This window comes from Podarcis melisellensis, assembly GCF_964234715.1.
Source record: "Podarcis melisellensis genome assembly, chromosome: 7".
NCBI lineage: Eukaryota > Metazoa > Chordata > Lepidosauria > Squamata > Lacertidae > Podarcis > Podarcis melisellensis.
The window spans coordinates 14,426,322-14,441,610 of NC_138539.1; the positions used below are offsets into that span (position 1 = coordinate 14,426,322).

Consider the following 15,289-nt stretch of genomic DNA (forward strand, 5'->3'; position numbering starts at 1 on the left):
GAAAGGAAAGGGAAATGTTAGAAGGAAGGGAAATGATAAAAGTGAAACAGAATAGGGAAACCTACAAACACACTGCGTCCATTTTAAACACTGAAACAATTACGGTAGAACTCTTCTTGAGGAAGGCTGTTTTTCCTCCAGAAACATGCCCCCAATGAGAAACTGGGGAGCAGCATGGGAGAAATACTCATTATCCGTGATGGCACAGACACTATCCAATTGGTGCCCATGACAGATCCACAAGCAGAAATATTATTATTATTATTATTATTATTATTATTATTATTATTATTATACCCCACCCATCTGGCTACGTTTCCCCAGCCAGTCTGGGCGGCTTCCAGCACATATATAAACATAATAAAATGTGAAACATTAAAAACTTCCCGATACAGGGCTGCCTTCAGATGTCTTCTAAAAGTTGTGTACCTTGGTTCACAAATGCCTTGGTACTTGTATGTTTTGGCTCCCGAACGCCAAAAACCCGCAAGTGTTTCGGTTTTCAAATGTTCTTTGGAAGCCAAACATCCGACGCGGCTTCCAATTGAGTACAGGAAACTCCTGCAGCCAATCGGAAGCTGCACCTTGGTTTTCGAACGGTTCCAGTAGTTGAACGGACTCCCGGAACAGATTAAGTTCGACAACCAATGTACCACTGTAGTTCTTTATACGACACCTGATGGGAAGGCATTCCACAGGGAGGGTGCCACTGCCAAGAAGGCCCTCTGCCTGGTTCCCTGTAGATTCACTTCTCGCAGTGAGGGAATGATGGGGGTGGAGACACTCCTTCAGGTACACAGGGCTGAGGCTATTTAGGGCTTTAAAAGTCAGCACCAACACTTTGAATTGTGCTCGGGATGGTACAGGGAGCCAATGCAAATCTGCAAGGCTGATGCCAAGTCTAGAATGTGCTGTGGTATACCTTGTTATTTTTCACATGCTCCTCCTGCAGCGCTGGACCTCAGTGGTTGGGCTGAGGGATGGGGGCGGAGGTAGAGGCATGAGGGGGGGCCCTAGGGGGTTAATATGGGGGAGTGGCAGTGGGGTTCAGGAGAGGAGTGAGCAGGGGCATAGCCCCAAGTTAATCACATTCACATATTTGTGAAAAGAGAGACAAAAACGGGTAAGCCATTGCAACAGTGAGAAAGTGACTCTTGGGAAAAGCATGGGTGGGGAAATTGTGGGTCTTCAACTCCCACATCAAGGGACACGGGTGGCGCTGTGGGTTAAACCACAGAGCCTAGGACTTGCCAATCAGAAGGTTGGCGGTTCAAATCCCCGTGACGGGTTGAGCTCCCGTTGCTCGGTCCCTGCTCCTGCCAACCTAGCAGTTTGAAAGCACAAAGCGCAAGTAGATAAATAGGTACCGCTTCAGCGGGAAGGTAAACGGCGTTTCCGTGCGCTGCTCTGGTTTGCCAAAAGTGGCTTAGTCATGCTGGCCACATGACCCGGAAGCTGTACACCGGCTCCCTCAGCCAATAAAGCAAGATGAGCGTCGTAACTCCAGAGTTGGCCACGACTGGACCTAACGGTCAGGGGTCCCTTTACCTTTAACTCCCACATCATGCAGCCCAACATCAAGAGGGCCACAGACCCAGGTTCCTGGTACAAAGCAAGCTATGGTTGGATATAAACAACTATAATGAATTAAGATGTGTTAACGAGGCTGCTGCTGCTGTTGCTACTAAAGGCAATATGAATTTCCAAAGTAAAATTAATCAAAAATTGAAGCTGGCAGCTTTGAGGATGGGGAGGCGAGGAAAGAGAGAGGGCGGGCGGGGGGAGATTTTAGGGAAAAGAAGCAATCTAATTAATTCGCCACAGCAAGCAAAGAAGTAATGAACTAGCTCTCAAGTGCTTTTCCAATCTACAGTTCCTTTAGCTGAAAGAGATGTGCTTGCATATTTCTGCCAACAGCAGAGCACCGAGAGAATTTAAATGCCGGCCAGGAATCTAATTAAGAGCTGTCTTTCCCCTTTAAAAACAAGATTTGCAGTTTGGGGAGAAGTTGCTTGCTGGAAGAGGGGTGAGGGGCAACTGTAGCCCACCCTAGTCTCCCATCCCCTCCTGAAAAACTGTCGGAAAACACATGAAGCTGCCTGAAGCTAGACTATCGGTTCATCAAGGCCAGCAATGTCTACTTTGAGAAGCAGCACCTTTTCAGGGTTTTAAGCAGATGTCTTGCTTTTTCCGTGTGCTGCGCTGGTGCCGGCTTGCCAGAGCAGCTTCGTCACGCTGGCCACGTGACCCGGAAGTGTCTCCAGACGGCGCTGGCCCCCGGCCTCTAGAGTGAGATGGGCGCACAACCTTAGAGTGGGACACGACTGGCCTGTACGGGCAGGGGTACCTTTACCTTTACTTGCTTTCTGAGGGTTTTGAACTGGAGATATTATTTACTGAAGCAGGATCTTCTGCATGCAAAATAACTCAAACACCAAGCTAAACTGCAGCCCAGAAGAAGCAGTAATGCTCCAACACTCCTGAATTGCCACCTTTTTCAAAGCTGCATCTTAGGGAAAAACCTCACCCTTCAAACATCCTGGTTGTCAGGGAGCAATTATATCTGCTTCCCCTCTCTGTTCCTTTATTATCAGTGTTAGAAACTGGGACAGAAAAAGTAGGAGCCAAATAGCTTCTGTGACCTGGGTTGTGGGTACCAAAAAAGACTGTCTAGTCGTCACTGAGGTGTGTGTGTCGACAACACTTTTTATTTCTTATTTTGATAAGCATGAACTAATACGCAATTCACGTAAGTGACATGTTCTTAATATCACACTCTTAGCAGAAATTGTTAATACGTGTTTAATTGGGCGCTTACAATAAAAACTATTGGTACCATACTTCAGTTTTCCAAACACTATACTCTTTATTGTTAAACTCCTTAACGTATTGTCTATCCTTAACATATACTTCGAGGCTTCAAAGCACATACCGTATTTTTTCCTCTATAAGACTCACTTTTTCCCTCCTAAAAAGTAAGGGGAAATGTGTGTGCGTCTTATGGAGCGAATGCAGGCTGCGCAGCTATCTCAGAAGCCAGAACAGCAAGAGGGATTGCTGCTTTCACTGCACAGCGATCCCTCTTGCTGTTCCGGCTTCTGAGATTCAGAATATTTTTTTTCTTGTTTTCCTCCTCCAAAAACTAGGTGCATCTTGTGGTCTGGTGCGTCTTATAGAGCGAAAAATACGGTACATTTCAGTAATTCTTGCGTGTCAGCCAGGCGCAAAAATAAATTAAAATAAAATAAAAAGTGGCACCCAGGCTTTTTGAGGTGCTCGCAAACGGAGAATCCTGGCGCCCTGCTAATTTCAAACCATGATTATTACGCATGCCTATGGCATCGCCATGATCTGCCCGACACAGCCCTGCTCACTTCAAGAGGCTTCTTTGAACTCTTGAACAAAAATTCACTCCCCTTTTCCTTTAACTTGGGCAGGGGGAAGTGAGTAGTTACTTCCTGGATGGAGAAACCTGGATGGCTTCTCCACCAAATAATAATAATATATTTTATTTATTTATTTATACCCAGCCCTCCCCAGGCTCAGGGCGGCTAACAACAGGTATAAAAACAAGATTAAAATACAACTTAAAAACAAGATTAAAATACAACATTAAAATGCAGCCTCATTTCAGTAGAAACTCAAATCAAAAACTTTTGGGGGATGAAAATGTCAAATCTTCACCAAGGCCAACTATCCAGACTGGTCCTACATGGGCCAGAAAAAAGCCAGGGAAGTCCCCAAAGAGGAGTTCCATCACAGAAGGAGAAAGGAAAGAGGGGGAGGGGATCAAGTTGATTCCAGGCCAAAGGCCAGGCCCTGCGGAAAGAAATCAGATCCTGCAGGGCCCTGGTCTCATGAGACAGAGCGTTCCACCAGGCCGGAGCCAGAGTTGAAAAGACCCTGGCTCTGGTTGAGGCTAATCTGACTTTCTTAGGACCTGGGACCTCTAAGGTGTTGCTATGGGTGTTGTTAAGGTCCTCCATGGGGCATACTGGGAGAGGCGGTCCTGTAGGTACGAGAAATCTGAGGCTATTTCTTTTTCACCATGCCAAAGCAATCAAACGCAGTCAGACTTTAGCTCAAACACCAGTTTATTGGCCTTCCAAGCAAGTCTACAAAAGTGGCCAGTGATCATTGTAAAGGTAAAGGGACCCCTGACCATTAGGTCCAGTCGTGACCGACTCTGGGGTTGCAGCGCTCATCTCGCTTTATTGGCCGAGGGAGCCGGCGTACAGCTTCCGGGTCATGTGGCCAGCATGACTAAGCCGCTTCTGGCAAACCAGAGCAGCGCATGGAAACGCCGTTTACCTTCCCGCCGGAGTGGTACCTATTTATCTACTTGCACTTTGACGTGCTTTCGAACTGCTAGGTTGGCAGGAGCAAGGACCGAGCAACGGGAGCTCACCCCATCGCGGGGATTCGAACCGCCGACCTTCCGATTAGTAAGTCCTAGGCTCTGTGGTTTAACCCACAGCGCCACCTGTGTCCCTAGTGACCAAGTTCTCTCCAAGTGACAAGACAGGGAAGCTCTACAGAAGTCTGGCTTTTTCACCTATTAAATTGCACTTGAATAGCCTTGGTATATATGGGCAGTGACCATTGTACCTGCCCATATATACCAAGGGTATTCAAGTACAATTTAATAGGTGAAAAAGCCAGACTTCTGTAGAGCTTCCCTGTCTTGTCACCTAGACTAGAGAGAACTTCTGTTTGCCACAGATTACCATGTAAGTGGCTATTTAAGTCTGCATTAAATGCTGAACAACAATTTCTCCAGCACTCCCTAGGCTGCAGCTAAGTGGCAGAAGATAGAAGTTTCCAGATTCAGTTCCTGGCACCTTCAATTAAAGTGATAGTGGGTAACAGGTGGTAGGAAAGACCCTCCCTCTGAGACATAGAAGAGCCACTGTCAATCAGAGGAGACTGGACTGGACTGGACAGGCCAACGGACAGACTCAGAACGTGTTCACAGAATGCCATCATATCTCTCTTTTCCCTACTGGCTGCAGATGACCTAAATTGCATTTCGCCTTGGCTGTCTGCTGTTAATTGATTTCTTGGAGCTTTGTGGTTTTTGCAGAAAGGGCTCCTGAAAAGCGAGGGCTGGGTAAAATAACTTGGGACAAAGGAAAGAGGCTAACCGATTGCTAACTAGGCATGAATAAAGCAGCAGTAAACCTATCTAGGCCAGAGCTCTGTTTACAAAGTATCACACAGTAAAAGGATACTGTAGACCTTGATAAAACGCACACACTGTGACAATGCCTGCAGCCTAATGAGAGCTTCCTCTGCTTAAGAAATGTGCAACAGACTTGACTTGGAAGGAAGTCCAGTCAATCTCAAAAGTTATTTGCTTCCAATTAAGTAACCTTTTCTCTGTTACAGTGGTGCCCCGCAAGACGAACGCCTCGCAAGACGAAAAACCCGCTAGACGAAAGGGTTTTCCGTTTTGGAGGCGCTTCGCAAAACGAATTCCCCTATGGGGTTGCTTCGCAAGACGAAAAAAATCTTGCATCCCCCCCGCGGGTTTTTTTCGCTTTTTTCGCCCTTTTCTTAAGCCGCTAAGCCGCTTATCAGCTGTTCCGCTGATAAGCCGCTTAACAGCTGATCGCTGGAAGCCGTTTGACAGCTGTAGCACTAATCCGCTAAGCTGTCAATGGGCTTGCTTCGCAAGACGAAAAAACCGCTATACGAAGAGCCTCACGGAACGGATTAATTTCGTCTTGCGAGGCACCACTGTACTTGGGAGGAAGCCCCAGTGAACTCAGTAAAACTTTCAGGCTTAGGACTGGTCTGTAGAGGCATTAGCCCTGCATTTTGAAACCACAGAATATTTAGGCTAAACACAGTTTAGTGTGTTGTTCCCACTCTAAACTGTGGTTAGTTTTAACTACAATTGGTTAAAATAAACCAGGTACAGAAACCAGTTTGAAGCTGCCCCACTTCCATTGACTTCAGTTAAAATTATCCATAATTTGTCAGGTTCGGATGATCAAAAACAGAAACAAATGCTTTTGAGCAACGCCTCTCAGCCACACTATAGGAAGGTGTGGGTGGCATGAGTCTAAGGCTCCCCTACACTAACTGTCATCACAGTAAACTATGGTTTAGCGTAACACCCAAGTCAGGCTAACTGTTTAGCTGAATAACAGCCAATCTTCTAAAAGATTGGGATAAAACTGGTCCCCAATGGTATTGCTTAAGACTGAAGGTCAGGAATGCATATTTGAATGTTTCCCCATGTTACAAAGACAGCCTACTAGGACAGCCCAATTTTATACTTCCAGTTATAAACAAAAACAAGAGTTTTATAAGTTACATTATAGCTGTTCTCAAAAACAAGCCAACAGGAATAACAATTATGACCCCAATTACAACATAAATAAACATATAATATTCCAGTCTTTTGCACTGGGGGAAAATCAATTCAGAGCAAACAGTAATTGAAGTCTGTAACTGGAAACATTCCAAAAAAGGGGAGACTAAATTGGTTAGAAAAGTATCATGTCACATAAAGAAAGTTCTGAGCCTAACCTCTGTAATATTGTTTTCTACATGTCGTGTTTCATATAAATATGTATGTATAACAGACAGAGCTGATTTTTGTCAACTCGCTCTGTCTTGTGAGGTGAGACCCTGTTTATCCTTACCAATTTCCACTTTTCCAACACCTTGTCCTGCCATTTCACATCTCTGAATAAAACCACCACCCAGAATGACACAAAATATTCCAACTGGACCAAATGCCAGGGAGCAACTAGGGCAAGCGCTAATTAAATCACCTCAATCCTTGAAAACAGATGGGAAAGGTGCAAACCTTCATGGCCTACATATCACCAGTTCTAGGCAGTGTTAATTTCTATGTCAACAAGGACACGGTTATATATTGATAGCTCAGAAGCTGGGGGCGGAATCAGAGAGACAACTCTGGAACAGTATACAAAAAACTGCTTTACAAAGTTAGGCAAATCACTGATTGCAGCTCCCCCCTGCCCTTGTCAGCATCGCCCTTGAGCCAGTGCCACCAAATGGACTCATCCACTTCAGCCCCGACTGGGCTAGGCGAGCTGGGTAGCACTTCCAGAGACCACCTTCTGCCCAGGAACAGGTCAAAGTGCTGTGGACTCACAGCTTAGAGTTGTGAGCACCGGATTCACTCCAACAAGAAGACAGTCGTCGCACAGCAGAGTACAGCAGAGCATAAACGACTCGGAGAGCAGCTCTGTAGAATATCTTCTTTATTCTATCTACAACTATAATACACAACTATATACAGAGCTATACGAGGTCTAAGCAAAATGAATGCTGAACTGCACTGAGTGCCTGCAGCTGCTCTTAGCAGCAACCATGATCTCTAACACTCAGTCTCTCTTTCTCCGACACACTGACTGACTGACTGATGTTAGGCTGGAGCGGAATAAGTAGAGAGCAGAACACCGCCCCTCCTCTCTGGAAAATCACCAGACTCATCAGCAGATTCTTGGATATGGGAGGGGTGAAATCTCCTCAGCCCTCACACATTTATAAGTTTCTTTGTTTTTAAACCTTCTTGGTATATGGACCCAAGTCAGACACACAACAAATTGCCTGGTATGGAGAGCCCTTGTTTAGGGTTCCAGCAACCCAGCTAAGACGCTCTGTTCCAAGAGTAGCCAATGTGGTTGCCTCCAGATGTTTTGGTCTATAACCTCCATCAGATGGAAGCTGCAGTCCACATCTGGAGAGTTTTCCAGCTCTATTCCACCTCCCTCCTGGTTTTCCGGGGTTGTCCTTCCCACATCTCTCCATAGCACTGTCTATACTATAAGAGGCCACAAGACTTTTGCCGCGACCTATAGCTTTATTTGAAAGCTGCCTTGAGTTTGATTTTGATCACAGAAAGGCAGGGCATAAACGTTGAAACATATCCATTTACAGAAATAATATTTGGTCAAACTTATTCATGTTGTTTCCTCATTTCATCACTTTAGCTTTGGGTACAGAATCTGTTGCCTTCTAGATGTTCTGGGGAGCTCCTACTTCGATCAGGTCCAACCAGCATGGCCAATAGTCAGGGATGATGGGAGTTGTAGTCCATCAATATATGGAAGGCCACAGATTCACCACCCCTACTTTAGCTACATAGAATGACACGGAGAAAGAACAAGGGGAAGCAAAGTGTGAAGCCACTTGCTATTATATACGGACGCTTCTTCACTTATTTCTACAGTGGTACCTTGGTTCTCAAACTTAATCCGTTCCAGAAGTCCGTTCCAAAACCAAAGCGTTCCAAAACCAAGGTGCGCTTTCCCATAGAAAGTAACGCAAAACGGATTAATCTGTTCCAGACTTTCAAAAACAACGCCTAAAACAGCCATTTAACATGAATTTTACAACCTAACGAGACCATCGACCCACAAAGCGAAAGTGATAAACAATGTACTGCAGTCACACAATAAATCCATCAGCAGCTGAACTGGGATCCACGCAGTCACAAAAACAAAAAGAGCCACAAAAACAAAAAAAGCAAAATAAATAGCAAAAACAGACAGACCTCAGCATAACACTCAAAACGGAAGTGTGGCACTCAAAACGAAGCACGTTTGACTTCCGAAAAAAGTTCGCAAACTGGAACACTTACTTCCGGGTTTGCAGTGTTTGGGTTCTAAGTTGTTTGAGGACCAAGGCGTTTGAGAAACAAGGTACCACTGTAATTCTCCCCCCCCCCCAGCGTTTGATGTGAGTAAATGCTTCTTGAAGCACTTCAGGCAAAGTTCACTTTTTAATTTTTTAAAGAATTGCTTGGAACAGTAAAAGCGTATTGTAATCCCTGATTTTACACAGCTGTTGGCAGAAATTAAAATGGGGGAGGGAATGGTTTCTTCTCTACTTTTATACAGAATGGCAGAAAACTTGAGTACTATGTTGGAAAGCTATTTCTGGTCAGGAAATGGAAAATTCCAGAATATGATAGCAATTTCCAGAATGACTGAAAAAACCTCAATTCTATTAAATATAAGCTATAATTGCCGAACCCTCTTAGACATGTTCCAGTCCTGCTGGAACCAGAGGGGTTTAAGACAACCCAAAGTGGGTGGTGTCCTCTTCTTTTATGGCTATGGGCTTTTTAAAGGGTCAAGAAAACCCTCTGGCTTCTGACACCTCACTCTCGCATCAGCTATGGCTTCCATGCTTCATAAATCTCAGTTCCTCTGTTCCCATTTTTTAAAATTATTGTTGTTGTTCTTATTGCCAGAGCAACAATGAATTTAAGCACACTGTATTAAAAATAGCTCAGTAATAGGAAACTTGGAACTTAGGACTATATAGAAGCATTTGAAGCTGTGCTACACGGACAGAAACCAGACAATGATGCTGATGATCAGATTTCCTGTATCTTTGCTTTTCTCTATAGCCTAGCTATCTTGTTTGTGTATGTGGGGTGGTCCCACTTGGGACCACAACTTATTTTGCTGTCCTTTCCTTTCAGCCATTTCCCCCCTAGAAAATTGCTCCCTCTCCTTTCTATTTTGTCCTGTTAAAGGTAAAGAGACCCCTGACCGTTAGGTCCAGTCGCGGACGACTCTGGGGTTGCGGCGCTCATCTCACTTTATTGGCCGAGGGAGCCGGCGTACAGCTTCTGGGTCATGTGGCCAGCATGACTAAGCTGCTTCTGGCGAACCAGAGCAGCGCACGGAAATGCCATTTACCTTCCCGCCGGAGTGGTACCTATTTATCTACTTGCACTTGATGTGCTTTAGAACTGCTAGGTTGGCAGGAGCAGGGACCGAACAACGGGAGCTCACGCCGTCGCGGGGATTCGAACCGCCGACCTTCCGATCGGCAAGTCCTAGGCTCTGTGGTTTAACCCACAGAACCATCCACATCCCACATTCCCTGTTAGGGAACGAATATAGGTACCCACATGTTTCTCTTAATGGAAAAAATGACAACTTTGGAGCGTGTAGTGAGAAACCGCAAGCGTAGGATTAACTACTCCAGTGCTGATGTGATTCCGGGACCTCTTCTGACCACCCCTTGGCATTTAAAGAAACTAAGCATGGATCCCCACTGTCTTGTGAACCACTGGTCCTCTCGCTCAGCTCTGTCAACTTCGACAAGCAATGCACCTCCATAGACTCAGGCGGAGATGGTTCTGAGCTCTCTACTTGAGATTCCCTTTCACACAAGATGACAGAAACTGAACTTGGGGCGTGCAAAGCATATGCCCTGCTCGGGACCCAATGCGTACCTGCCCACAAAATCTCTACAGTGGTATCTTGGTTCTCAAATTTAATCTGTTCCGGAAGTCCGTTCCAAAACCAAAACGTTCCAAAACCAAGGCACGCTTTCCCATAGAAAGTAATGCAAAATGGATTAATCCGTTCCAGACTTTTCCAAACAACCCCCAAAACAGCAATTTAACATGGATTTTCTTATCTAACGTGACCATTGATCCAATAAGCAATGTACTGCAGCTAAACAATCAATCAGTAGCTGAACTGGGTTCCACACAGTCACACACACACACAAAAAGAGCCACAAAAATGCAAAATAAATAGCAAAACCAGACAGACCTCAGCGTAACACTCAAAACGGAAGTGTGGCACTCAAATCGGAAGCGTAAGCCTCAAAACGGAGCATGTTCAACTTCCGAAAAAAGTTCACAAACTGGAACACTTACTTCTGGGTTTGCAGTGTTTGGGCTCCAAGTTGTTTGAGAACCAGGTTGTTTGAGAACCAAGGTCCCACTGTACTACAGATCTGCACAATTCGTGCTCCATCAAGGCGTAAAAATCACAAGAGCAGCTGTGCTGGATCAAACCAAAAGCCCATCTTGTCCAGCACTCTAGGGTCACAGTGGCCAACCAGATGACCACAAGAAGCCTCCAAGCATGATCCTGAACACAGTAACACTCACTCTACCTGAGATTGCCAGCAGCTGGCATTTACAGGCTTTCTGCCTCTGACGCTGAAGGTAGAAGACTGTGTTTAGTAGACATAAATGGGACAGTGCTAAAGCTCCTAGGTTTGTTGCCTGTTAGGAATGGCAGAAGTGTGCTGGGGTCTAAATCAATCACCTGCCATGTATGGCTGGCATACAGCACAGTGGGTCAATAGCTGCAGAGTCCTGCTTTACTGAGGCTTTGACCCTAGACACCTAAGTTAGCCTTTTAATAAACATGCCCAGGATTGAGCTGTGAATACCAAATCCAGCAAAGTTCCCGATTCGGCTTTCCGGATGTAAGAAAAGACCTGCTGGATCAGGCCAAAGGTCCAGCATCTTGATCTCACCTTCCCCAACAAGAAGCCTGTGGGAAGCTTGCAAGCTGGACCTGGATGCAGTTTTCAACTGGGCAAAGTGGATTTGCTAGCTGCAAACTGTACAGAGCTGTTCACGTAGAAAAGACAGGTCCTGTGCAACTCAAAAGCTAGCTTGATTGCATTTAATCCAAATGCTCCCCCTCATTTTCCCCATCACACATTTTTATTCTCCTTTTTTTGTTGCGGGGCTGGAAACTGCCCCCATCTAGCTACAAGGGTTAATTAACATAGCAAAACTGGGGTGATTGATTGTATTAGCACCAATTACCACTACTGTGCATGGTCACAGAGTTTATTTTACACAAATTTAAGCTTTAACTGAATCGTCACAGACCATATTTTTTTGCAGGTCACTCATCACTATTTAGTAGGGACGCGGGTGGTGCTGCGGGTTAAACCACAGAGCCTAGGACTTGCTGATCAGAAGATCGGTGGTTCGAATCCCCGCGACGGGGTGAGCTCCCATTGCTCGGTCCATGCTCCTGCCAACCTAGCAGTTCGAAAGCACATCAAAGTGCAAGTAGATAAATAGGTACCACTGGAGTGGGTAGGTAAACAGCGTTTCCATGCGCTGTATGCCGGCTCCCTTGGCCAATAAAGTGAGATGAGCGCTGCAACCCCAGAGTCCGCCACGACTGGACCTCATGGTCAGGGGTCCCTTTACCTTACCACAGTGGCGTAGCGTGGGTTGTCAGCACCCGGGGCAAGGCAAGTAATTTGTGCCCCCTAACCCGTGGATTTGCGCCCCCTAATCATAACCCCCAGATGTTGCGCCCAGTGCGGCCGGCCTCCCCTGCACCCCCCACGCTACGCCACTGCCTTACCATCACTATTTTACTCCACTGTTTACATCCCTCCCTTTATGCCCATACATATATCAATCAACTGAGGACAACACATACATTTGGAGTCTAGGCCATGAAAGCTGTTTGACAGTGGAACGATCTCCCTCGAAAGGCTGTCGACTCTCCTAACTTTGAGGTTTTTAAGCAGAGGCTGGATGGCCATCTGCCACGGATGCTTTATTTGAGATTCCTGCATTGCAGCGGGTTGGACTAGATGACCCTTGGGGTCCCTTCCAACTCTACAATTCTATGATTCTATGAGAGCACATGCCGTAATAACTGTAGATTCCTTTAGGGTGCAAAAAGATTGTTTGCTGTTGTTCCAATAGGCTCACACCTGCTCTGAAAGCTGCCTGCTTCTTATTGCTCTTAACTGACAAGTGCATTAGGATCAGCACAATTTAGGGTTCAAAACCTTTAGCTGCCAAAAGTGCCCTTTGAAAGGAAAGAGAAGACAACCAACTAATATGCCCAGCTTGGCACTGAATTCCTCCAGCAGGCAAACAAAAGGCCATCGGGAAACAAGTCTAGGGCTCCGAACCCGTCTCACATGGCTTTGAAGTCAATCAACCAGGTGGAACTTCTCAGCAAATCAAAACTTCACTTCCTCAAAAACCAAGCCTCTCCCACAGCACTTTATCTCAGGGGTTGGGGCAGCCTTTGTTGTTGTCTTTGCTCTCTGGCTCTCCCCAGTGAGACAGGAAAGGAGCAAGTCCAATTCAAATCCTATGAAAATAAAAACTGATGGGGGGAGGGGAAGGGTTTTTTTTGGTGGGGGAAAGGACAGACCTGGAAGTCTCTCCAAAGGAAATGTGGAATGATGACCAGAACACCTTAACATTTCCCAGGATTGTGGAGATCTTTGGAACAGGATCAAATCAGAAGTAAAACCAACAACGGTTAGGAGTAACCTTTTTTTCCATTTCGGGTTTTGTTTCGGTTTTTCAACAGGGCGTTGGAATACACCAGGCGTTTGGCAAGATTTATATTTTTCATTTCTTAGCAAAAAAAAAAAAAGAGGTGATGCGCCAAGAAGATGATCGCCCCTCCCCACCCGCTATCAGAAGATGGGGTAGTGGTGGGAAAATTTGGGGGTGGGGAGGAGAGTTAGCCCGATGCGTTATGCTATGCAAGCGTGGCTTCTACAGAGCCATTATTTCCTATTAATATGGGGGGGGAAATACAACGTCTCCTGTCAATTTACAGATTTTTTCCGGGGTTTCAGCGGGGACAGAGAAAGAGACTGCAGCCCAAACGCGTCATGGTGCCTGCATGAAAGACAAATCTGGTGTGTGCGTGGAATTGCAGCCCAAATCTGTGCTTGTTCGGAGCCTGGAGGGGCTACCCCTCCCCATTCCCACCCCCTCCCCACCTTAAAACTCTGACCCCGTCTTCCAGGAGGCGCGCGGGGAACACGAGGGCAAAGGCGTCCGCCCCCCCCCCGCTCCACCAACGTCGCAGTTATGGGGGAAAGGAGGGGGCGGGGGTGTCCCTCAATCTCCAAGCCTGGATTTCCAAGATCGCCTTCCTCGCCTCTACGTAACGCCTTCTCGAAAGCGGACGCCATATTTTGTGTGGCTGATGTCGACATAGGGAAACGTAGACATATTTTTAATGCATTTCTTTTTTTTTAAGAAAAAAACACCCTTCGCCTTCTCTCCTTTTTGCTCCCCCCCCCACGCCCGGCATGCAGCCCCCTCCTCCCTTAAAACAACAACAACAACAACTTGAGATCGGCTTGAAGAGAGGGCGAAGGGCCTCCTTTCCAATACTCGTGTATGTTTTCCCCTTTAATCCGATCTTTTGCCACCTTCCTCGCAATCTTTCCTCTCTTCAACGCCCCTCCCTCCCTGCCTTCCTCCCCTCCCCACCCGCTCTCAAGTCCTCTTAACAAACGGGAGCTTTTTTTTTCCCTCCCCCGGAGGAAGAAGCAAAAGTTAGGTCCGAGTGGCTTGCCCGATCGGTCGGGTTTACAGGGCAAAAGCAAAGAGCATCTTTAAGTCCATGTGGCAAAAAGATTTAGCAGCGGGGTGGCTTTTTTTTTTTTTGGTTTTTTTTTTTTGCAAAGAACCGCACTTCCTTGTTCCTTCTTAAAAACAAACAAACCAAAAGCCTAATAATAATAATAGGGGCGGAGGAAGGGAGGGCGAACGTTGTTTTTCTTTTGCATTCTTTCTTCCTTCCCCTTCCTTACCTGCGATCAAAGCTTTGGAACGCCGAGACACGAACTTTCCCCGGGAATGGAACTCTCGGTGCGCGTTCTAGAACGCGGGGGAGACAGTCCGGGACTCTCGGTTTTAACACTCGGCCCACCGCGCACCCCCCCACCCCACCCCCGCCGCGAAAAAAAAAGCCACCACCACCACACTCACGCGCACACACAAACACTCACGCACACACCAAAAAAAACCCCACAACCCAGTAGCAATTTGGGGGAAAAAAATAAATTAAATTAAAAAAAAAACCCTCTCCGATCGGTGGTGGTGATCTACGCCAAAACCCACATGATCTCTTACGTCAGCTTGCGTATTTGCATACGATACAACCCGCGGCTCTTCTAGCAGGGTCCCTCGATTTTGGACAAAGTTTTCATTCTCTTTCTTGTTTTTTTCCCCCAACGTGAAAAACCTGCAGCTACTTTCTCTACCCGCCTTCCAAAGGTCCTGCCACGCTTTAAAAGCATGCCTTCACCTTCTGTTAATTAATCAAATCATATCTTCATTCTGTTCACATGCGGGATGTTTTTGGTTTTTTTTGTCTCCGCGTTCTTTGTTACGTGCATTTTGCTCTTAACTTTAATACAGTGTTAAAAAAAAGGCGTTTAAATTTGCTGGCGGGGGAGGGGCGGTCGGAAGAGAAGGTTGCCTCTAATAATATCAAGGATGCATTATATTTATATATATAAAATCAATGCTGCAGTCTTTCTTTGGTTATTAGTGCATGGTCCGAGGCTGCACTAAGCGCTTACTCGGGAGCAACTTCCATTCTGGGGTCGAGCTGCAGCCTCACGCGCGATGCTTGGGGAGCAACCCCACTCGAGCTCCGTGGGACTCCACGTGCATGCTGAACTCGGGAGAAAGTCCTCGCTTCGTTCCATGGGTTTTGCTCCCTCGTAAGCGAGCGTGGGGCTGGAGCCT

The 15,289-nt window shown here is 46.3% G+C and overlaps 1 protein-coding gene across 3 annotated transcripts in view; it reads right to left on the bottom strand.

Moving 5' to 3' along the window:
* ZHX2 (zinc fingers and homeoboxes 2) overlaps positions 1-15,012 on the bottom strand; it is a 54,300-nt gene extending 39,288 nt beyond the window's left edge. Inside the window, exons 1-2 of one of the 3 annotated variants that reach the window (XM_081918757.1) lie at positions 14,347-14,658; positions 9,980-10,161 (exon numbers count right to left, since the gene is read on the bottom strand). The gene's annotated coding sequence lies outside the window, so the exon portion shown is untranslated. The other 2 variants (XM_081918758.1, XM_081918756.1) reach the window with 2 other exon arrangements.
* Between the last annotated feature and the right edge of the window lie 277 nt (positions 15,013-15,289).